This window comes from Rhinolophus sinicus, chromosome 2 (genome assembly GCF_057876585.1).
Source record: "Rhinolophus sinicus isolate RSI-liver-muscle chromosome 2, RSI-T2T, whole genome shotgun sequence".
Lineage (NCBI taxonomy): Eukaryota > Metazoa > Chordata > Mammalia > Chiroptera > Rhinolophidae > Rhinolophus > Rhinolophus sinicus.
In genome coordinates, this window is record NC_142502.1 from 21,850,897 (window position 1) to 21,875,078 (window position 24,182).

A 24,182-nucleotide genomic window follows, 5' to 3' on the forward strand; every position below is an offset into this window, starting at 1 on the left:
ACATAGGATAGAGAGAGAATGAAGAATTAAAAAAAATAATGGAAATTGAAATGGAGATAAAACTCTAAATAGAAACTAAGAAACTGAAAAAAAAAAGGGAATACTATTAATCACTTTAGGACAATTAATTAGAAAGGAGACAAAATGGACTATCCTCTAATAAAATGTAATTAAGTAAACCTGGCTTAAAATAATTAGCAAACATCCATATATCTATGAATATATTGAAATTATTGAAACAATATCTGAGTCTACAGAAAGAGACAGAAAACGTTTGTCCCAGATAGTTTTGTAGGTGACTTTTACCAAAAATTTAAGGAAAGGATGGTGCCAATTTCATAATATTTCTGACACAGACAATAAGAGGGAAAATTATTAGAGTTTCATTTGAAATGTTAAAAAAAAATTCCTTTAAAAATCAGAAATAGACAAGGATACCCACTTTCACTGTTTCTGTTCAACATTCTACCAGATATCCTGGTAAAATCATAAAATAATAAAATAAAACAAAGACAGAATAAGCACCATTGATTTATTTCGTATAAGATATACCTGACGATAATTAACTGAGGATCATATACAGAAAATTTATTAGAAATAATGGAGTTCAGCAAAATTGCTGAATATAATAACATTTGAATGTCAATTTCTTTAATAAAGCTCAGCAACAGAAATGCAATATATTAAAAAACTGATAATTTACAACAAAAATAATGTATACAAGGATTCAGAAATTAATTACATAAAATATATGAAGGATCTTAATGGTGAAAATTCAAAAGCTTTTCATAAAAAATGGAGGAAGTTGAAAAATATGAAAAGCTATGTGATGTTTATGAATGAGAAGCAAAATATTACTCATTAATATTTTTCAAATTATCTTTAAGTTTAGGAATTTAGCCAACTATAAATTAAGCCAATTAATTCTAAAATTTATGTGGGAATGTTATGGACTTTGAATAGTCAAGAATATTTTGACGAACATGAAGGTGTATGAGAATTAGTTCTCAGCTATCAAAACATTATGGAGGTATGTAATGGTTCTATATGAAAAAAATAAAATAAAATTGAATCCCTGATTCACACAATATAAAGAGATCAATGTGCAAGTATAGGCGAATGTTTTTATGGCCATTGGTAGTTAAACATTTTGTAAACAAGATAAAAATTATGCTTGACTACATTAAAATTTAAAATGTCTGTGCAACAAAAGAAAAAAACAAACAACAACAAAAAAAATATGAGTTACAGGTGGGATAGGATATTTGCAATGAAACTCTGAAAAGTTTACTATAGACTATATCACAGACACTTTAAAATAATTAAGGAAATTATCCACCCTATAAATAGCAAGATAAGCAAATGATACCAAAGGACAACTCATAGCAAGTGAAACCTAAATAGCCAATAAACATGGAATTTCACTGATAATTAGAAAAATCCAAGCTACAATAACAATGAGATACTTTTCATGCTCATAAAATTAATAGTCTAGTTTTACTGAAAACTTTTTTGTTACACATGGGAATGTTAATTGCTCTAATTACTTGGAAAAACAAATAGAGGAAATAGTGCATTTGAAGATAGTAATACCCTTTCTATTTCAGTTCTATATACTCTAGATCTTATGCATATTGAGATGTGTAAAATGTTCAAAGCAACCATGTTTGTAAAGCAAGAAATTTGAAAATATCTAAATGCTCATTGAAGAATAAGACCTACATTTTATACTCATATAGTCTTACATATCAGACAAGGGAATAAACTCGAGCTACATGTATCAGCATGGATAGAATTCAAAAACATAAATTTGAGAGAAAAAGATAAAAGTATGAAAAGTATGATGTTATTTGCATAGTTAAAAATTATTAAATCTGGATGAACAGTATTATATCTTGTCTAAGGAAATAAACATATATAGTAAGGTCACAATATGTATATAAATAAAATAAATATCAAATTTAATATAGTGGTTACCTTGGAATGGGGAACTAGGTTGATGGAGTAGCTGACACTGAAGTTTTCATAGACATTTGTAATGATTTATTTTATAAGCTGAGGAGTGGTTGCATCAGTGTTGATTATTTTATTCTATATGCCTTTTCTTTGAAATAGTTTGTAATTTATTTAGAGTGAAATTTTCCACTTTGAGTTACGAAGGGGAAATTTTTGCCATGAAGCTATGCATGAACTATTGACTTAACAACAACAAAGAAAGGTCTGAATCTGGTTTGTAGCATTTCAATAATAGTACTTATAACACATAATAGAAAGAAAAATGATAGGGCTAGATAGAACTGATAGTAGATAACAGAAGAAAATAGCATGTAACCAGATAAACTGACTAAAAATATTTCTTTGTTCTAGGACAAATTTATGTCTCTTTTGAAGTCCTTATCTGTGTAGACATTACCATCTCTCCTCTCCTCTAAGTATCCTTAAAGTCCACACTCAGGAACCAACAGTTCTGGGGAAGAGGATCTTCTTAGATATTGAGTTTTTGTTTGTTTCTGGATACCTCTGAAGTTTCGCATCTTTTCTTATAATGGACATCAGAAAGGCTTATATCCTCAGGAGCACTGGCCTCCATATTTCTAGAGGAGAGTTCAGAAGATAATATCTGCATGCCAAATGTCAAACCCAACATCTTTACTAGAACACAAACACATTTAGGTGAGTTTCCTGGTTATTTAATATCCTCATAGAAAATTGGAATTAGTAAACAGCCTTAGTGCTTGCTCAGAGATACCGAGAGAGCCCCAGAGAGAAAGGTCAGGCTCTGCATTTTGATTAAGACTTGTTTTGTTTTGTTTTGTGTTTCCTACCATGAAGCAATATTGTTGGGTCAGTTGGTCACGCCAGGGTTCTAATTCTGAATTCTTCACCTACTACTTGTGAAAACATGAAAAAAATCCTTGAAATATTGTATTGGGTATTTTTTTCATTTTTTCGTTTATGAAAACTAGAATAATAATAATTCACAGGACTGCTGTGATAATTAAATACGTAAAATCCTCTAAAATATTGTTTAATATTATTAACTAATGAGAAATATTTATAATCTCCAAATTCAACCATTCTTTGATAGATTTTTTGTTTCTTTCTGAAGCCCAAATTAGCTTGTCCTCTGAATTCTAAGATTTCAGAAGAAAATAATAAAGCCTGCAGTAGGGAAAAAAAAAATAAAAAAAGGATGGCAATTCCATATTGAGACACTTTTTAGTCCCTACTCCAGCAACTTCTATTGCTCAGACAACGTGAGGGAATTCAGATCAGGTCAGTATTTAGCACTGTATTCCTATTCACTACAGATTCTTTTAAAAAATCAGTTGCAATTCCTTGTTAATAGTGGACTATTTTTAATTTTTTTAATACTGTGAAAAGACACAGGACAAACATTTCAGAAATTTTGGAATGCATAATAAAATTTTACAAAAAAAATTCACAGTCTGCATACTGTAGGCTTATTGTGCAATAGTGAATTAAAAAACACCTAATTAAAAACAAAGCTAGCATGTCTTAAGTATGCGCCAGTGTGCTAAGTAAGTTCTTTGAAAGATTATGTCAGGTACGACACACCTGAGCTCTGACCTATATGAAGTCGATGTCATTGTTAGCCATGTTTACAGATGAGTAAAGTAAGGCAATTGTTACAAATAATTTGCATATGGGAATGGCTGAGCTAGGATTTGAAACCAGCTCCTTGCCTATTGAGCCCATGTTCTTATAGTCTATTAGGTTGGTGCAAAAGTAATTGCGTTTTTTGCAATTTTTTTTTTTTTTCAACCTTTTAAATTACAATTACTTTTGCACCAACCTAATAACTAGCACCTAGCAACCTAGTCTCTTTTCCTACTGGCCCTGAAAGGGACTTCACTTTCCATTCAAAGATTATTTTATAATGACAAGTGATGGAAAGGCAGTACCGCCCTAAGGTCTCCAAACTGCAGCAATATCTATCAATCACGCAGCAGATAAATAGATTTCAGAAGTTTTGTGTACAATATGTTCTTGAATTTGGACTTAAGCTCACACTGACATACAGTATTTCACTGCTAATGTGATCTCTTTCTAGCAGAGGGAACATTCTTTTCTAAAATTGCATTGCAAAACTTGTTTGCTTCCTAGCAAAACAATTTTTGAATTTCCGTATAATTTCTGTTAAATCTATTTTTAAAGTTGAAGCTTAGGTCAAATGCAAATATGAATATAGATTTATCCGGCATGCATAATTTGTAGTCTGTGTGGAACTGACTCATCTGTCTTCAGTATCTGGCAGTCACATGAAGAGCTCTCCTGCTAAGAGTGACCTATTCATCCTTCAAATAAACATCACAAGAGGAAGAAAAACAATATGTACAGTTCCAAAGGAGGGACAACATATTGTGCATGAGCAGATATACTTGAGTCAGATCTGTCAACAGTCTTTAGAATTAAAAGTTCCTCAATCAGAAAGCACTCAGAAATGCTGAGAAATTCTAAATGTAAACAATCTAAAACATTAGGATTATATTCCTTTTTAAAATACTATAAGGGGTGAACAAATTGTAAACAAGTTCCTTGAATATCTGCAGAATTATTTTGAAACATGAATTATTCAAAAATATGTAAATGTCTCTATATAGAGACATTTCTTCTTCTGTATGTCCCTTAGTTTAATCTGGACACATGTGTCTATTTCTAACCTTATTATCTATATTCTCCTCAACTTCATCTGTATCTATAGAGATATACACATCGAAAAATGCTTCAGATACTCTATTTGTATTTTTTTTCTATGAGAGAAAATATATAAACCATCATATCCCCACTAACAGATTTCTTTAAACGTATATGTAATTTTTAGTAAAAATATAGAATACCTACTATAGAATAAGACTGATTTTCTATTTTTAATACAGTGACTGAAATTAGGAGGATGAACTGATCTGAAATTTTTTTCCAGCTTTAAAGAGATAAAAGACTATTTCCCTGATATATATTATATTTAAAATAATTTTAGGATAGGATTTGAAGAAGAATTTTAGAGAGCATAAATATTCTACCCCAAGATGTAAAAATCACTTCTTTTTATCATCTGGAATAACTTCCCATATTTGTGTGGGTATCCATAGAAGAAATGAAGAATTACATTACTATTCTAGTGAAAATTATGACGATAAATAATTGGATAGAATAAACTTATAATAATATATAAGATTTAAAATGTTGGGTATACTGCCAAAGAATTTAAGGGCCTATACACAATTGAAAACTCATTTCAGAGAATTTACTATTGCAATTGAATACATTTATTTTTAGGGCCATCCCATCTTACTATTGTTAAAAAAAAAAAAAAAAAGAAGTTAAAAAATGGAATTCCTCCACCAAGAAACTATTAGAGCTGATAGATGAATTTAGTAAAGTAGCAGGATACAAAATTAATATTCATAAATCAGTTGCATTTGTATATACAAATAATAAAACATCAGAAGAAGAAATTTAAAAAGCAATCCCATTTACAATTGCTCCAAAGACTATAAAATACCTGGGAATAAATTTAACCAAAGAAGTAAAAGATCTGTACTCAGAAAATTATAAGACACTGAAGAAAGAAATGAAAGAAGATACAAATAGATGGAAACACATACCATGTTCATGGATAGGAAGAATTAATATAGTTAAAATGTCCACACTGCCTAAGGCAATATACATATTCAACACAATTCCTATCAAACTACCAATGACGTTTTTAACAGAAATAAAACATATAATCCTAAAATTTATATGGGACCATAAAAGACCCCAGATGGCCTCAGCAATCTTGAGAAATAAGAACAAAGTGGGAGGTATAATGATACCTGACACCAAAGTATACTACAAGACTACAGTACTCAAAACAGCATGGTGCTGGCATAAAAACAGACACATAGATCAATGAAACAGAATAGAGTCCAGAAATAAATCCATGCCTATCTGGTCATTTAATCTATGACAATGGAAGCAAGAATTTACATTGGGGTAAAGACAGTCTATTCAATAAATGGTGCTGGGAAACCTGGACAGACACATGCAAAAAAATGAAGCTGGACCACCTCCTTACACCATATACAAAAATAAATTCAAAATGGCTTAAAGACTTAAATGTAAGATTTGAAACCATAAAATTCCTAGAAGGAAATATAGGAAGAAACATCACAGACATTACACGGAGTAAAATTTTTACTGATATATCTCCTTGCGCAAGGGAAGTAAGAGAAAAAATAAACGTGGGATTACATCAAACTAAAAACGTTTTTCACAGCAAAGGAAACCATCAATAAAACAAAAAGGGATCCTACTGATTGGGAAAAGATATTTGCCAATGATATATCTGATAAGGGGTTAATATCACAAATTTATAAAAAACTCACTCAACTCAACTCCAAAACAACAAACAACCCAATTAAAAAATGGGCAGAGGACATGAAGAGACATTTTTCTAAAAAAGGCATACAGATGGCAAACAGACATAAGAAGAAATGCTCAACCTCACTAAACATCAGAGAAATGCAAATAAAAACCACAATGAGACACTACCTCACCCCAGTCAAAAGGGCTATCATCAATAAATCAACAAACAACAAATGTTGGTGCAGATGTGCAGAAAAGGGAACACTTGTGCACTGTTGGTGGAATGCAGGTTGGTGCAGCCACTATGGAAAACAGTATGGAGGTATCTCAAAAATCTGAAAATGGAACTACTTTATGATCCATCAATTCCACTCCTAGGTATATATACGGAGAAATCCAAAACTCCAATTCAAAAATCTTTATGCACTCCTATGTTTATTGCAGCACTATGCACAATAGCCAAGACATGGAAACAACCGAAATGCCCATCGGTAGATGACTGGATTAAGAAACTGTGGTACATTTATACAATGGAGTATTACGCAGCCATAAAGAAGAAAGAAATCTTACCATTTGCAACAACATGGATGGACCTAGAGAACATTAGGTTAAGTGAAATAAGTCAGACAGAGAAAGACAAATACCATTTGATCTCACTTATATGTGGAATCTAAAGAAAAGATAAATGAATGAACTAATCAGAGACAGTTTTGGAGACATAGAGGAAAAACTGAGGGTTGCTAGATGAGCGGTGGGGTGGGGGTAAGGGGGAAGATGAGGGGTTTAGAAAATAGTCGGTAACCACAAGATGGCCACAGGGTTTTGAAAATTAATTTGGGGAACATAATCAATAATGTAAAGATTTTGTAGGGTATCCGATGGACACGTGTCCCATTTGGGAGACCACCTCAGGGATGATGTAGATACCTGATCTCGGCACTGTACACCTGAAGCTAAACAATAATGAATGCCAACTATAATTTTATATATATACATATATGTATATGTATATGTATATGTATATGTATGTGTATGTGTATGTGTATGTGTATGTATATGTATATGTATATGTATATGTATATGTATATGTATATGTATATGTATATGTATATGTATATGTATATGTATGTACATGGTTACAGGAAGCTGAATACAGCATTAGGAATAGAGACAGTGGAAATGTAATGGCTCTGTGCGATGTCAGAGGGATAGTGGATGGGGGAGGGGGGTTCACACAGTGTGAAGGATATAAATGATAAACGTCTAAGTATTGCTTTGTCTTGTGCACCTAAAACTAATAAAAAAAATGGAATTCCATACTGTTATAGCAAGATTATTTCCAATTGAGATTTCCTGACCCAGGATTTCAGGAGTAATACGAGGTCTGACAATTATGTTCTCGAACTCATCCTAGAAACAGTGCTACATACCTCATTGCTGAATATCACTACAGTCACCTTCAATGTACTCCCCTTGGGAAGCTATGCACCAATGCCAGTGCCACCCTTCAAAGCAATTTTGGGACTCTTTTTCTAGAAAGGCCATCAGAGCTGTCCTCGTATTACCCTTGATGTTCTGAATGTCATCAAAATGTCTGCCTTTCAATATTTCCTTTCTCTTTGGGTAAAGAAAGAAACCACTGTGGGCCAGATCAAGTGAGTAGGGAGGGTGTTCCAACGCAATTATTTATTTACTGGCTGAAATCTCCATCACAGACAGTGCCATGTGAGATGGTGCATTGCTGTGATGCAGGAGCCATGAATTATTGACAAAAAGTTCAGGTCATCTAACTTTTTCACGCAACTTTTTCAGCATATCCAAATAGTAAACTTGGTTAACTGTCCCATTGGTACAAATTCATAATTAATTAAACCTTGGCTATCAAAAAAGGTTAGCAACATCTTTTTGACTCTTGATTTGGACTGACAGAACTTTTTTGGTCATGGAGAATTGGCTGACTTCCACTGTGCACTTTGACAGTTTGTTTCAGTCTCATAGTGGTACACCCATTTTTCATCACCAGTGATAACAGGGCCCAAAACATCGTCTTGCTTCTCCAAAAGGTCTTGGCAAACTTTGACTCTCCTTTGATTTTGTTTAGCCGTGAGCTCCTTCAGGACCATTTTTGCACACATCTTTCTCATGCCAAGATTTTCAGTTAAGATTTTTCTGTTTCTCTATTGATGTTTCTTTGGTCTGCTATGCTTCTCAGTCAGCCAATAATTTTGATGCACAATTCGACAAATTTTTGCAATGTTTCATTAGTTCTGCTCATTACTAGCCACCCTGACCTCTTGTCATCAGTGACGTGTTCTCTCCCCTTAGAAAAATGTTTAATACATTTATACACTGCCATTTTCTCATGGCATTATCACCAAAACTTGGGCTAACATGTTCCTGATTTCAATTCCACTCTTGCCAAGTTTAACAAGAAATTTAATGTTTGTTGGTTGTTCTAATTGAAGCTCAGACATTCTTGCGACAGCACATAAAAACACGCAACAGCAATAATGAATGCCACTCAGCAAGAAACCACAGCTGTGAGACACCGATACTAATATACCAAGGTTACGTATGATACCTTACCAAGTTCTTTGTACAGTGCTGCCAACGTAAGCGCATGGTGGCAAGTTAGCGCACTGAATTGTCAGACCTCAGTATATCACATTTTCCCAATAACCTTGAGTTTTGAATTGGCCAGGATTGTTGTTTTATTAAAAGCTGCAGGGGCGTGGGGCACAAGACTAGTGAAAGCTATTCCAGATTAAAAGCGACTAAAGAGACACTGAAAATTTACAATGTGACAACCACAGAAGTCATTCCTACAATATGTGATGCAATTTGAATATGAATAGATGGTAAGTCTAAATAGACTTCTAGCCTCTAGAATTGTGAGAAATATTTTTCGTTTGTTTATAAGTTACTCTATTTGTGGTATTTTGGTAGTAGCCTAAACAGACTAGGATAATACCCTAGTGGAAATATTGGTAACAAAGTTACATATGTGAGTCTAGAGTTGAGCAAAGGTCTGAGCTGGAAATCCAAATTTAGGAGTGAACATCTTATAAAAGATATTTAAAACCATGAGACTGGATGATTGATGTGTCAGTACTAATAGTAGGAAAACTTATATATGGTTCAGACTAAGCAAACCCAATCTCAGCTTTTTTTCAAAACTAAGCATTTTTATAAATGTGTGTTAATTCCCTTGGTCTACATAATTCTATGAGATTGGTAGAGTTAGCCCAATTTAGAGATGGGAAGTCAAGGCATACAAAAAGTCAGAAACCTTGTGTAGGATCATGCAGAGGTTTTTCAGGAGAAGGTACAAATAAAAAAGGATAACTTATATTTTTGATGCAATATAATTAAAGTAGAGATTAATAATATGATACGATTTGATACAAATCTTTATAATTGCCTACTGGTTAGAGATTTTAAGATGTTTCTCTTTCAAATACATATATATTTATTTCTTAGTGATCCCTGCAATGCTTGGCACAAATTTCCATTGTTTGTCCTCCATAGTTATCTTTTGATATTTTTATTATTTTAATATTTGTCTATTTTCTCTGCCTTACATCACTGATAAGATGTTCAGCAATGTCTATTATTATATTTGCTGCTTCTTACATGCATTTTAAAAGAGATACTGGATGTTAAATTCCTTGTAATATTTCAGTGGTTCTGTATTTCTCATTTAAACTTAACTAGTTGCCTTTTTCACCTAATTCCGATCTCTATGGATCTCTCCTCTTGTTGTATAGTTTGTGTATGCTTACATTTTATTTATGATGTAGGTACTTCGATTTTTAAAGATTCTTGTAAAAATAGCCTTGGGAACTATTTATCTTCTGAGCCTTCCATATTATGTTTTATTTTCCTTATTTTCCTTTCCTTAACTTGCTACCAAAGCACCACTTGAAATTTGAGGTTGGAGGCAGGGTATTAACTTCCAACAAGAAGGCAACATTCTTATATGATGGGTTAAGATTGAAGGCAAAACCCTGATATAGACAAATTCATCTTTGTCATGTGGCTCTGGTGATAACAAATGCTATATTTTTTCTTCAAACTATCGTACATTATATCCTATTATAATTGATGGGTGGAGAGATTCCTCATAATTAAACTGGCTTAGGGTTCGCAGGTATTCCATTATAACTATCATGACTTAATTCTGGATCTCTAATAGTGCTAGAAGCCAAACTGCTCCATGAATACCCTGTGATGCAATAAATGGTTCTATGACAATGTCTTAAAAAAATCAACTCACCTAGTTTCACAGAGAAAGCATAAAGATTCAATAGGGGCAAAAATATATTGCCTAAGTGGATTTTTTTTCTCCCTCTTTTTGAGAAATTATCCACTCAATTATTTTGGGAATCAAGATTTATATTTATCTGAGGTTAAATATTGGAAAATCAGGATAAAATGATATATTAATCAATTTGTGACAACACAAAATAAAGCTGTACTTAACCAAAAAAAGTATTTTCTGCACCAGCACAGAAGAGTAATTACTATGTAGTAAGATTTATTACCCATAATTTGCAGGTGGAAAAATTTGAGATACAAATATGTAAATTAACTGGCCTGAAGATATACGATATAGTAGATGCCAGAGGTCGTACCAAAATGCATGCCATCTAGTTCAAGTTCTATGTTCTTAAATCACTCTAATAGAAGGCTCCTGTGAAATATATCAGCCTAGGCAAATCCGCGTAGGGAAATCCACCATAATCAGTGAATCAAAATAATCGCTTCATATCCCCATTTCCCTTCAGGGATGTGTTTGTTCCTCAAGTACTATAATTTGTTGTTAGAAGTACATTCTTGACTCTAGGACAGTGACAGTGATGAACAAATGATTAATGGTATAAGTTTCAATAAATATTTGGTCACATCAATTCTGAAAATTTTACTATATTTGAAAAGCAAAAAACAAACAAACTTTAAGTTCAACAATTCTTTTATGCATTTTGACACTTGAAAGATTTTAAAATATTTCCTTGGTATCTCTCTGTTTTATCATAAAGTATTATAATGCTCTTATTTTTATAAAATTTACTGCATGGGTGAAATTATATAGCATTTTGTGTACTTCTGACTTTGAGTTTTTGCTGTAATTGCTTCCTCAGAAAATATACTGTGAAAAAACTATCTTATGCGGTGCTATTTTGCTAAACTCATCTCAAATAAAAAAGTAAAGCCAAATAAAAACCCCATCAAGGGTTATATATTCACTTTGTTTTACTTTAATATATAGAGAGCACACATTGAGAATATGTGAAAATATATTTACTTTATTACATCTTTATTGGTTAATAAAGAAAATATTCCCTGTATATTTCATAATTTAAGGAAAAGCTACTAAATATTATAAACTAAAAATATTAGAAAATCTACACTTTAATTATACTGTATGTGTTTTTTTAATACATCTTCAGCTTTGTTTTTTTATGTAGCTTTCAATAGTGTTTGCTGACATGGGGATTTATTATCATTTGTGGCCAAATAGTTTACTGTGTACTATATCAGTAATTTTTATCAGAAAAGAGAAGTGTTTCCCCAGTGATATATGTCTTTTTGTCTATCATTATTATGAAAAAAAATACACAAAAGGGAACTTGAAACACATTATATATTTAGTGATATTTTGCAAATACTGCACTACTATTATACCTAAAAAAAATTAATTGTGGTAAAATACACAAACATAAAAATCACCTATTAACTATTTGTAAGTATACAGTTCAGTAGTGTTAAGTACATTTCCATTGTTGTGCAGCCCATCTCCAGACCATTTTTCATTTTGTAACGTGGAAACTCTATACTTGTTAAACAATGCCTCTCCATTTTCCACTCATCCTCAGCTCCTGTCAACCACCCTTCAACTTATGTCTTAATGAATATGAGTATTCCAGGTACCTAATATAAGTTGAATCATACAGTATTTGTCTTTTTGTGATTAGCTGTTATAGCATATATGAGAAATCCGTTCCTTTTTTTTTAAGGATGAATAATATTCCATTTTATGTATATACCAATTTTGTGTATCCATTCATCCATGGATGGACACTTGGATTGCTTCCACTTTTTGGCCATTGTGAATAATGCTGATATAAACATGTTTGTACAAATATCTCTTTGAGAACCTTCTTTTAATTTTCTTAGATATATATCTAGAACTGGACTATGGTATTCTACTTTTAATTATTTGAGGAACCACCATACTTTTTCCATAGTGGCTGCACCATTTTCCATAGTGGCTGCACCATCTACCAATAGAGCATAAGAGTTCAGTATCTCTGAGTTCCCTATCTCTATATCTTTGCCAACTCTTTATTTTCTGTTTGTTTGCTTGTTTTATTTTTGTTGTTGTTAGTTTTTTTTTGTTTTTTTCTTGTTGTTGTATTTTGGTTTTTATTTCTTTGTTGTTGTTTTTTTGTTTTTGTTTTTGCTTTTTTTTTTGTCTATCCTAATAGTTGTGAAATGTGAGGTAGTATTTCATTTGGTTTAGGTTTACATTTCCCTAATGACTGGTGCTGAACATCTTTTCATGTGCTTATTATTCATTTATACATCTTGATTGGATAAATGTCTATTAAAGTCCTTTGCTCATTTTTTAGCCAGGGTTTTCTTTTAACCATTAGATGTTCAACATTAATTAAAAATTGGTAGTGGGTTGTCCTTCTGTTCCTGAACCTTAATTTTAAAATATTTCTCTAGTTGTGATGGTTTTGTACCTCAAAGGATCAAATAACAATAGGACAATGCTCTTTGTTGGTATTAGATCTATACTCATATTATCAAATGGTTTTATTGATAATGTTAAAATTTGACTTTTTTCTATAAGTAAAATCTTATTACAAAATCATAATTTTTACCTCATTATATAGCTGACAATGAGTGATACCACAAGAAGATGGCATTTTCTTCTTCTCTTAGAATTCCAATATTGACATTATCTATATTTACAGCTTCTTTTATAAATGACTTGATTTTTCTAAGCTAAAATTAGACAACATAATTCATACATCTACTTAATTTTGTACTCTCATGTTTACTTGATTTTGAGAACAGCTCCCTGGATTCAACCACCCAAAAAGATGAGAGCAGTTTTTTAAAGTCCAGGATGTTAGGTAGGATTAGAAACATCAATATGTTCATGAGAGAACACAATCTCTTTAGTCCATGGGCACATTAATTTGGTTTTTTGGCAACTTTGAACTCTATTTAGTTACTTTGCAATTTCATTTTCTTTATATATTTCCAATTTCATTTTTAGAATATTTCTCAGCACCACCATGAATCTGGTGTAGTGAAATAGGGCAACCTTCCAAGTCGCACAAATCCCATGCACTGGGGAAACCTAGGGAGTGTGGATTCTGCTCCAAAACATATAAAATTTCTCTTTCGTTGGCAGGCTTTTCCTTTTTTCATTTAACTTTTCAGTATTTGACATGAGAGCAACACAACCTTATGAGACGGGTGAATCTAGGGGAAAGGGGCCAAATAGGCCCATGCAGTCTCTTTTGAGCCTCAGTCGTACAGATTTACCAAAGTTAGAAAGTCTTCCTGATTCACACTTAATCTAGTCCATTGGTTCTCACCATGGTTCCAGAACAACACCGGACCATCAACTACAAATTCTCAGGCTCCACCCTAACCTGGCAGTGGGGCACCACAATTTGTGTTTTCAAACTGTGGGTGAATTTGATGCACACTAAAGTATGAAAGCCACTGGAGAGTCTAAATCACCAAAGCTAAGCACTACGTAGAAGTTTGAGGTTAAACAATGAGAGTAATAAATAGAGTAATTTACTTTCCCGGATTGTTGCTGCAGAATGAATAATTTGTGTGTCAATCTTTGGCAGTAGTGGTTAGTTTGAAATCAAAGTTGTTTTTGGAGGTTCAAAATCACAACCATTTTTATTTTGTCTCCTTTTGAGGTTCAGTCTATCCTTATGACTTGCAAATTCCATAATTGTAATTTTGCCTACTTCCAAAACTTATTTATAACCCCCAAATCAATTTTTGTGAGTAATAATATATATGCACAGAGTGGCAAAAAGTTGAGTTGACCTACATGCTTGTTCCCAGTTAAGGTCAAATACAGTGATTCTCTGCCTTCTTGTCTGAACTGTCATACTGGAAACAAGTGTCTTTTTATAGTCTGTTTAATGATATGATTTTTCCATGTTTTTTTTTGTTGTTGTTGTTTTTTGGTGATTTTTCTGTTTAAATGGCCCTTAAGCATCATGCTACAGTGCTGTATTTTGTCCCTAAATACAAGAAGCCAAGAAAGAATGTGCTTTATGAAGACAATATTTAGGTCAGATAAGCTTCGTTTAGACATGAATTTTGGTGCTGTTGACTCTGAGTTCAGTCAGTGTTGATGGATCAATAATATGTATTAAATACAGCACCTTTAAACAGACACAATCATAAAACAAGATTATGTACGAGTATTTATCGGTTGATGGAAATGTTGTGACCAGAGGCTTGCAGGAGACTAATCCTGTATTTTCACCTGAGCAATGGTTCAGTATTCACTAACTCATTGCTCATGACTTTATACAGCATCACTGCCATAAATAATGAGAATCAATTGTGTATGATTTCATTTTCTCAGTTCTCTACCAACTTGCAAAGGTATCTCCATCTAATGTTGTCTTGGTAGTGTTATTTTTTCCCACTGACCTAATCTTGTACTTCTCAAATTATTTTAAGATTATTTTAACATCTGACTTTCAAACTCACCCAGTACAATCCTTATATGATTTGTTAAAATCCTGTATCCCTTTCCTTCTAGTGACTGTATCATTCAGGACATGTTTCATGTGCAGGAAATATTAGACTCCAGAAGTATTAAAACACATCTCTATTATTTGGCAAAAAGGAATATATTCTAATTCTGATCCTTGAGGCACATGGAACAGGTGCAATCTACTCTATTAGAATATGCTTTACTATACTGGAAATTTTAAATTTAAAAATGTGAAGGAAGCATATTGATGGGAAAGCAGATTATGTGAAATTATTTACATAAGACATATTTTCATCTTCCTGGGTTTGCAGGCCACTGACCATCTCTTGACTATTTTTACAGCTGTAGACCTATGCATGTTTATCCTCATTAGGTAATACAAAATAGTGTAAAGGAAAATTTATCACAAGAATTTATATAAGCTACATGCTTTTGAAATGTTTCTTTCCCTACTAACTATTGACATATGAATGCATTTTACATTTTAATCCCGGGGGGAGGTTACTTTTTTTTTTTTCATTTGGATATGAGATGGCTAGAGATGGTTATAGAGGTGGGCAGCAGACTAAAATAGCCAAAATGTTTATTCACTTAAAATTATAAATTGTACATTAACAGAAACAAATTGCTAGAATAATAGACATTTTCCACCTTTATTTATATAGCTGTAATATAGGAAAAACTCATGATGGTTAATCATTCAGCTCTACGATGATAATCAAATTTTCATATAAGATGCTCAAGGGTGAAACAACTAATGCCAATTTCTTTCCTTCTCACAAATACCCTAAGGACAGCAAAACAGTTTAGATAGATAGCCAATACGTGGTATTTTCATTTCAGTGTATTTAGACATAAATTTCCTTGTGAACCATAAAGTGAAATTTTTTCATAGTAAAGTGGAGACATTTTATGATTTTGACTCTGTAAATGGTTCATGGAATGAATATTCTATCATAATTTTAGATGATTTACATTTTAATTTCAGAATTTCCTGTGACTTTTTATAATTTTATGAGTCAAATTGTAGATGCTTAATTGATTTATGATAGTTTATTGGAATATTTATTATACTTGTAAAAAGAAAAATCATTAAGTTTGACTAAATACCACGAAGGAGTGTTAAAATTGTAAAACTTTGGGAAATGGAGGCTTGTTACTGTTACATCAGCATTAAAGGCAACTGTTTTGTTTCTTATTTCAAAACAGAAGTAGAATCACATAATGAAGTCAGTCAGAACAATGCTGAGAAGAGCATATTTTTGAAATTTTAGTCTAACACATGATTAATCAATTATTTTTTTCTTTCAAACAAGAACTCAAAAAAATGAGATTTGTAGCTGAAGTCCAAAGATTTGATATTAATATCTATATTTAATTTGATTCATCAATGCCCTTTAAGAAAATAAGCATTTGGACAACATAATCACAGTGTGTCCTTTGCTATTTCATGATTAGAAATAGGCATACAAACCTATTCTGGCCAAATTCATGTAAGAGGAAGGGGGAGATTTTTCTTGAAAATTATGTCTCATGTCTATCTGAGAATCGTAGTAAAAAATAACACTCTGGATGACTGATGTGTTTTAAGGAATATCTTGAATGGCTGCATCCAAATTGCCACAATCTTGAGGGAAAAACAAACAAACAAACAAACAAAAAAACAATGTCATGGCTGGGAGGAGGGAAGGGGTAAAATCTGTCCTTAATGGAATATTGAGCCACTGAGTCAATAATGTTGGATATTGTCCAAACACTAAACAATGTAAGTACAAATTTCCTTATTGTTTAGAGATTCACTTGGGGGTTTCTGAGAGTTTCAATCAAAAACATCCCAGTACTTTCTAAAATCAAAATATTGATTTTCAATGATGACGTTAATTACTTCAATGTTTTCCTAACTTATAAAGATTTAGACCTCTGAAAGCCGTTTTGTATTGTATTATTTTCTATAAGTTTCAACCAAAGCAAAGGAAAACAATAAATTTCCACCCAAAATGTGGTAGTTTTCCAATAGAAATCTTTTTCTTTTTACTTCTACCACCAGGTAGTGATTAGATATTGATTGACTTGTCTGCTTAAAACTCCTAACACATTCATCTAATTTTCTTGTGCAGTAATACTTTTCTTCTCTCCAAATATGTGGTTCAGAAAGAAGCTACATTTTAAAAATATATTTCCGTCTTCACAGCTTATTGCTACTGGGATTTATACCTACTGCACTAAATATGTGACTAGACTGTGAGTTCTGAACTTGAGATGAAATAGCGCATACCTAAGCATATCTTTGATGGAAAATATTTTTGTCGTGAAATATGGGAGCTTCTGAGGGAAACACTTTCTGACAATGATTCCAATAGTCAGAGAGAAGCAGAGACAAGAAAAGGAGAGAGTCATAGTGATATTTAATGAAAATTCTTTCCTGCCAAAAATAGGCCAAAAATATGACAGCTATAAATACAATTTTCCACAAGAAAGTCTCCTTCCTATTTCATTGAAACTTTCTTATTCCCGACAATACTACATTTCCTATTAGACCTAGAGACTTAATGTTTTTGATATTTGGAGCACATTTGATATGGTATTTCTTATTTATCTGAAATCTCCACCCCTGTTTTGTCTCTTCTATCTCAACTTTGGGCAACTTAGTGGGTTGGGAATGGGGACTGAGCCAAAGAGTGTAGCAACAGCAACAACAATATTAGCACAAGATTAGGAAAAGGAGAGGAAACTGACAACAACCCTTATACTCACTATATTTATAATTTATAGAAGGCCTGTGCTGAGGGAGGGGGGAAATAAAGGCTCAACTGAAAAAGGCAATTTATCAAAATGAGAATTTTCCTGGAATGAAGATACCTATAAGACTTATTGTCCCAGAAAAAAACAGAAAATGTTATCAAGTCTGTCTAACTAAGATTTTGCCCAGAGAAAAGAAAAAAAAATGTGATATAGTAGATTTCCAGGCAATAATGAGAATAAAGTATTTTTTCTTTATGATTCTATCCTAATGAGTTATGTTTATTCACCGTTAACAGTTATATATCTATATATGCTATTATATATATATATATATATATATATATATATATATATATATATGATACATATATATATACACACATATATAGGCTAACTTTATGATAACAATAAGACTTCTGTAAATCTTCTATAGAGTAAGGAGATTGAAAACTATAATTATAAGTTTATGTCAATAAACAGAATAAAGTTTAGAGGATATGCTAGAAAAATAATTTAAACAATTTTAATATTGATGATGATGACAGGAAATGTCTTTTAAGTCATTTTACATGATCAACAATTTTAGCTTAAACATTATTCAGGCACACACATACACACACACATACACATGCCTATTCTTTGGTCCATAATGAGTAAAAAATTAACATACTTCATTTGTTTATTCTGTACACCATCAGTTCCTCCTATACTATGGTATTGTGCTAAGCTATAGGGGGAAATGCTGAATAAATATGCAATGATCTTATTCTCAATGGGTTATTTCCTACTTTAGGAGACACCTAACTAAATAGGTGGACATTATGTGTTTTGGCTGTATTCTCTAAGGGGAAGTTTATAGGAGGGAAGTGGCTAGAAATGGGTGAGAAATCCATTATAGGAGTGACTAGACAAGGGTTCTTGATAAAAATTATGCTCAGCAAACATTTGGAGATTATGTAGGCATGAGCCAATTAAGGGCTAAGGAAAAGATAAATGAAGCAGAGAGAGAAATATTTTAAATGACCTAGAATGCTGGGAAATAATGAGTGGTGGTAAAGGGGCAATAGAAAACAATGAGACAAGAGAGAAAATCATGGGCCAGATCACAGGAAATTTTGCAACGCATGTAAAGGAGTTTGCAATTTAAGAGTAATGTGATCGGATGTAAGTGGGATTGTTTTCTTAATTTCTCTTTTTTTGATAGTTCATTATTGATATATAAAAATGCAACTGATTTCTAATTTATTAATTTTGTATCCTGCTACTTTACTGAATTAATTTATGAGTTCTAATAGTTTTTTGGTGGAATCTTTAGGGTTCTATATATCAGCGGTGCCAAGAAATGTATACAAGTAGACACTTTGGTCAACATTGCTCAAGCAGTAGTTCACCATAATCAGAAGTGTCTAGACTCTGATGGTAACCACTTTGAGCACCTCTTGTAATTGTGGAAGTCAAATGTGACTTGTATTCATCTTTTGTTATTGGTAGATTAAGTATTGCAATTTTAATAGTTTTTTCCTTTCTTAAAATGTGTATACATTTTTGGTACCCTCTGTGTATAGTATCATGTCATCTTCAAATCATGACAGTTTTACTTCTTCCTTTCCAATTTGGATGCCTTTTATTTCTTTTTCTTGTCTGATTTTTCTGACTGAGACTTCTGATACTATGGTAAATAAAAGTGGTAAAAGTGGACATCCTTGTCTTGTTTCTGATTTTAAGAAAAATGCTTTTAGCTTTCACCATTGAGTATGATATTCGCTGTGGGTTTGTCTTATATAGTGTTTATTTTGTTGAAGTTTGTTCACTCTATTCCTACTTTGCTGACAGTTTTAATCATAAATGGATGCTGGATTTTGTCAAATGCTTTTTCTGCATCTATTGATATGATCATATGATTTTTATCCTTCATTTTGTTTGTGTGGTATATCACATTAATCGATTTGTGGAGACTAAACCAACCTTGCATCCTAGGAATAAATGCCATTTGATCATAACCTATGACCCAGCAATTCCACTTCACTTCTGGGTATTTTTACATAGAAATCTAAAGCACTAATTAAAAGATATATACACCTGTATGTTCACTGCAGCACTATTTACAATAGCCAAGATATGAAAGCAACCTAAATGTCCATCAATAGTTGATTGGATAAAGAAGAGATGGTACATGTAGCCAATAGAATATTACTCAGCCATAACAAAGAATGGAATATTATCATTTACTACAACATGGATGGATCTAGAGGGTATTATACTAAGTGAAATAAGAGAAAGACAAATACCATGTGATTTCACTTATATGTGGAATCTAAAACACAAAATAAACAAAAAGAAAACTGAAACAGACTCATAGATACAGAGAAGAAACTGATGGTTGACAGATGGAAGGGTGTGGGGGCTGGAAGAAAAAGTTGAAGGGATTAGGAAGTACCAACTGGCAATTATAAAACAGTCATGGGGATGTAAAATAAAGCATAGGGAAAATAGTCAATAATATTTTGATAACTATGCATGGTGCCAGGTGGGTACTAGACTTATCGGGGGGGTGGGGGGGAATCACTCTGTAAGTTATATAAATGTCTAATCATTACTTTCTAGCTGTACACCTGAAAGTAATATAATATGCAATGTCAACTCTAATTGGAAAAAAACAAAACAAAAAACAGAGCAATGTGATCAAGAAAACAGTTTCAGGCATGAAAGTGATGCTGAAATGTTTGCTTTATAGAAAGACCATTTTGAACTAACATACCTACAGGATGGAGATTCCTCTGGACTGAAATAACAGAAATGCTGAAAAACAAACAAACAATAAGCAAGCTTTGAATGCATCACTGAGATAATGAGAAACAAGAAACCCAATTAAAACTTAAAACTTAAAAAATGGAGAAAATAACTTTCTTAGTTCCAATTATCTTTGTAGAAAGATTGAAATGAAATTCTTCCTCTTTGCAGACTGAATAAAATATAGTTTATGACCAATTGATGAGAAAATAAAATAAGAGACATGTTCATAAGGATTAGGCCTCAAAAACAGTGGTGAAATAGAAAATGGACCCCTACTTTTCAAAAGTGACAGTAAAGAAATTTGCCTTTCTCATTGTTGGCATTGGGTAAAGGGATCAAAATATTGTAATTATGTACATCAGCTGTTTTTCACAAGAATTATATCATGCTTCCTTTTTTTTCCCTAATGTTCTTATTTGCTGATCTATTTGCCCTTTTATTTTGTATTTTATTAGTTCTTGCGTTTTGCAAATATATCTGCCTATCCATTGTGGTGATCTTTGAAGATGAGGTGTGAAATGGAAGGATTGAAGGCCTGGACTAATGGACAGTTCTAGTAAGGTTAGTGATGAAGAATTACAAGCTTCTGGGTCATGCACCAGAGAGGGATGCATACAATCTGTATTTACAATAAAAGCTTTGAACCTGTGGGTTTTACATGGGCTGAGGATCCAACTTGGCATATTTCTTTGTGTCTTGACGATTCCAAATGAAACAATATTTCCAGAGAAATTAAAGACATGTTTACAGATCACAGTTATTTGACAAGTGAGGATGTTGATTATTTTATGTGGCTTTTAGCATCTAAAATGTTTCATTAAAACATTCATCCTGTAAAAAGGGATCAGGTGATTTAGTAGCAGAGAGTATTGCTCAGAAGAGAATAAGTCACATAGTTGTTAAAAAACAAATAATACAAGCATGTAAGATATAGTGAGGAAATTGCTAAGACAAGATGCTGAATGAGCATTTTGAAAAGATTCTACTCTCAAGGCACATGATCAGCAATGTATTGATATGTGATAGAATATTGAAGAGATTTATGTAATAAACTGAAAAACAAGATCTTCACTATCCAGGTTGATGATAGTCAACACATTTGACTAGTAAGCGTCATCTGTCACATTTATAATATTTGTAAATGATGATGAAATTCACAGTAACTTTCTCTGTGCAAAGAGTGGCTTGAACAAGCAAAAGGCACATATATTTCATGTTTGATCTTCATATCTTGAACAGAAGTTCTGTCTTGGAGGAATTACATTGACCTCTGCACTAAGGTGCCCCATCAATGATTGACTCCTTGAATTTCACCTCTCTTATCAAAGAAGAATATTGTCATAAAACAGGTCTTTGTTCACAGATAGGTTCTGATGTAAAAACAAAACAAAACAGATTCATGGAGAAGAAATGATAAGAATCTAGAATGATGCCATCCACACAAAAATAATCAATTTTATTAAGCCAAGACCAACTCACTCAGGAATCTTTTAAATATTGTATAATACCTTGGCAAAGAACATACATACACACCTCCTGCAATACAAAAGAATCTAGTGGTCTGATGGGGAAAGTGTTCCCAACAGGATGTTTAAGCTGAAAGGGAAATTATAGGAGTACTTTCAAGAAAATTGTAGGCCATATTTTGCTGAGTGTTTTGAAGAAGAAAAATGGCTGCAGAAACCAGCCTAATTGGCAGATATGTTTCATCACATGATCCAATTTAACAAGTCTTAGCAGTTTTTTTTTTTTTTTTTACTTCAAATGATAAGACTTTTGAATTTAAAAGTAGAAAAATTGTGTCTTCAGAAAAATCACTTGTATTTTTAAAATCATGTTACAAAACAAAGTCTTGAAATATTTCCGCTGTTGCTTTGCCCAAAGCATATTGAAAAACATCTGGAGAACTACAGAACATTGAAGAGTATTTTTCCTCCCTCTCAACTCAGATATTTAACTGAGTAATAGACCCTTTCTCTGTCATTTTTGTTCAGCCTGAGAGCTTGACTTTAAAAGAAGAGGCAGCATTTTGGGACCTGTAGTATGATCATACACTGAAGATTAAAGTTATTAATCTACCTCTAGACAGGTTCTATATTTCTGTGAAATAAGAATATCCTTCCAGTCAGAAGAAAGCACTGAACATTGTGATGAAGTTTTTAACTTTTAACATGTATAAGAAAACTTCTGCTTGTTTAACAATCATTGAATTCAAGCACAGAAATGTCACGTTTCAGTTAAAATTGAAAACCCTGCGTTTTTATTATAAATTTGAATAATTGTGCAGTGAAAAAACAAGCACGCATTTTATACTTTTTAGATAAATTTCACTCTTTATATTTGATGTCAAAATAAATTTTATGTGTATGTGGAATTAAGAAAAAAAGCATGTAACAAATGCATGCGCATGACAGTTTCCTAACTGATATATTGAACCTGTCATATCACTTAGAAAATGTTCTTTTCAAACTCCTGTGTGAAATTATATATTAGACTATAATTTTAATCATATGGCTTTGGTTTATGGTTTTAGTCGTTTTACCATTCAACCATATCAACCCATTTCATGTTGTAATAACATCAAATAATATCCAATTAGAATAATTAAATATTTTTTATGAATGATAAAAAATTTTGAAGAAGAAAGAAAAAAATTAATGTCTGGAAACGTACCCGAAAATTAATACTTGCCTTTTGTTTTCAAGAGAAAATTCATTTTTAGGTTTAAGAAGGGGATAGGAAAAAACAGAATGATTTTACATATTTTAAAGTACATAATCTTATTAAAATCCTAAATAGTAGAAATTATTTGACAAATCTGCTAGGCCAACTTGGAAGGTTAAAAAAAAATAAGTAGGAAGTTAAAATTTTTAAAAAGGAAGAACAATTGGTGTGTCTACTATGTACATTATTAACTTACAGTAGTCGTAGGATGGAAAAATCAACACAAATAATAAAACAGACTCAGAAAAAAAAAATGTTACTCTTTATTCAAAAACAGTTAACAACTACGAGATCTGACAATTAAGTTCACAAACTTGTGATGATGTTGCTAACCTTTTTTGATATCAAAGGGATTGTTCATTATTGATTGTACTAACTGGATAAACAGTTAACCACGTTTATTATTTGGAAAAGGTTGCGTGAAAAAGTAAGGTGACCTGAACTTTTTGCCAACAATTCATGGTCTTGCATCATGACAGTGCACCAGCTCACACAGCACTGTCTATGAGGGAGTTTTTAGCCAGTAAACAAATAACTGTTTTGGAACACCTCCCTATTCACTTGATCTGGCTACTAATGACTTCTTTCTTTATCTGAAGATAAATGAAATATTGAGAGGAAGTCATTTTGGTGGAATTCAGAACATCAAGGGTAACACAATGAACAGCTCTGATGGCCATTCTAGGAAAAGAGTTCCAAAAATGCTTTGAAGGGTGGACTAGGTGCTGGTGTCAGTGTATAGCTTCCCAAGGGGAATATTTTGAAGGTGACTGTAGTG

The 24,182-nt window shown here is 32.3% G+C and overlaps 1 long non-coding RNA gene across 1 annotated transcript in view; it reads left to right on the plus strand.

Annotated features, from left to right (window-relative positions):
• Nucleotides 1-24,182, plus strand: part of LOC141566993 (uncharacterized) — a 402,769-nt gene that overhangs the window by 213,525 nt on the left and 165,062 nt on the right. Inside the window, exon 3 of the long non-coding RNA XR_016019678.1 lies at nt 21,136-21,241. This is a non-coding gene — a long non-coding RNA (uncharacterized LOC141566993). The remainder of the gene's footprint in view (nt 1-21,135; nt 21,242-24,182) is intronic.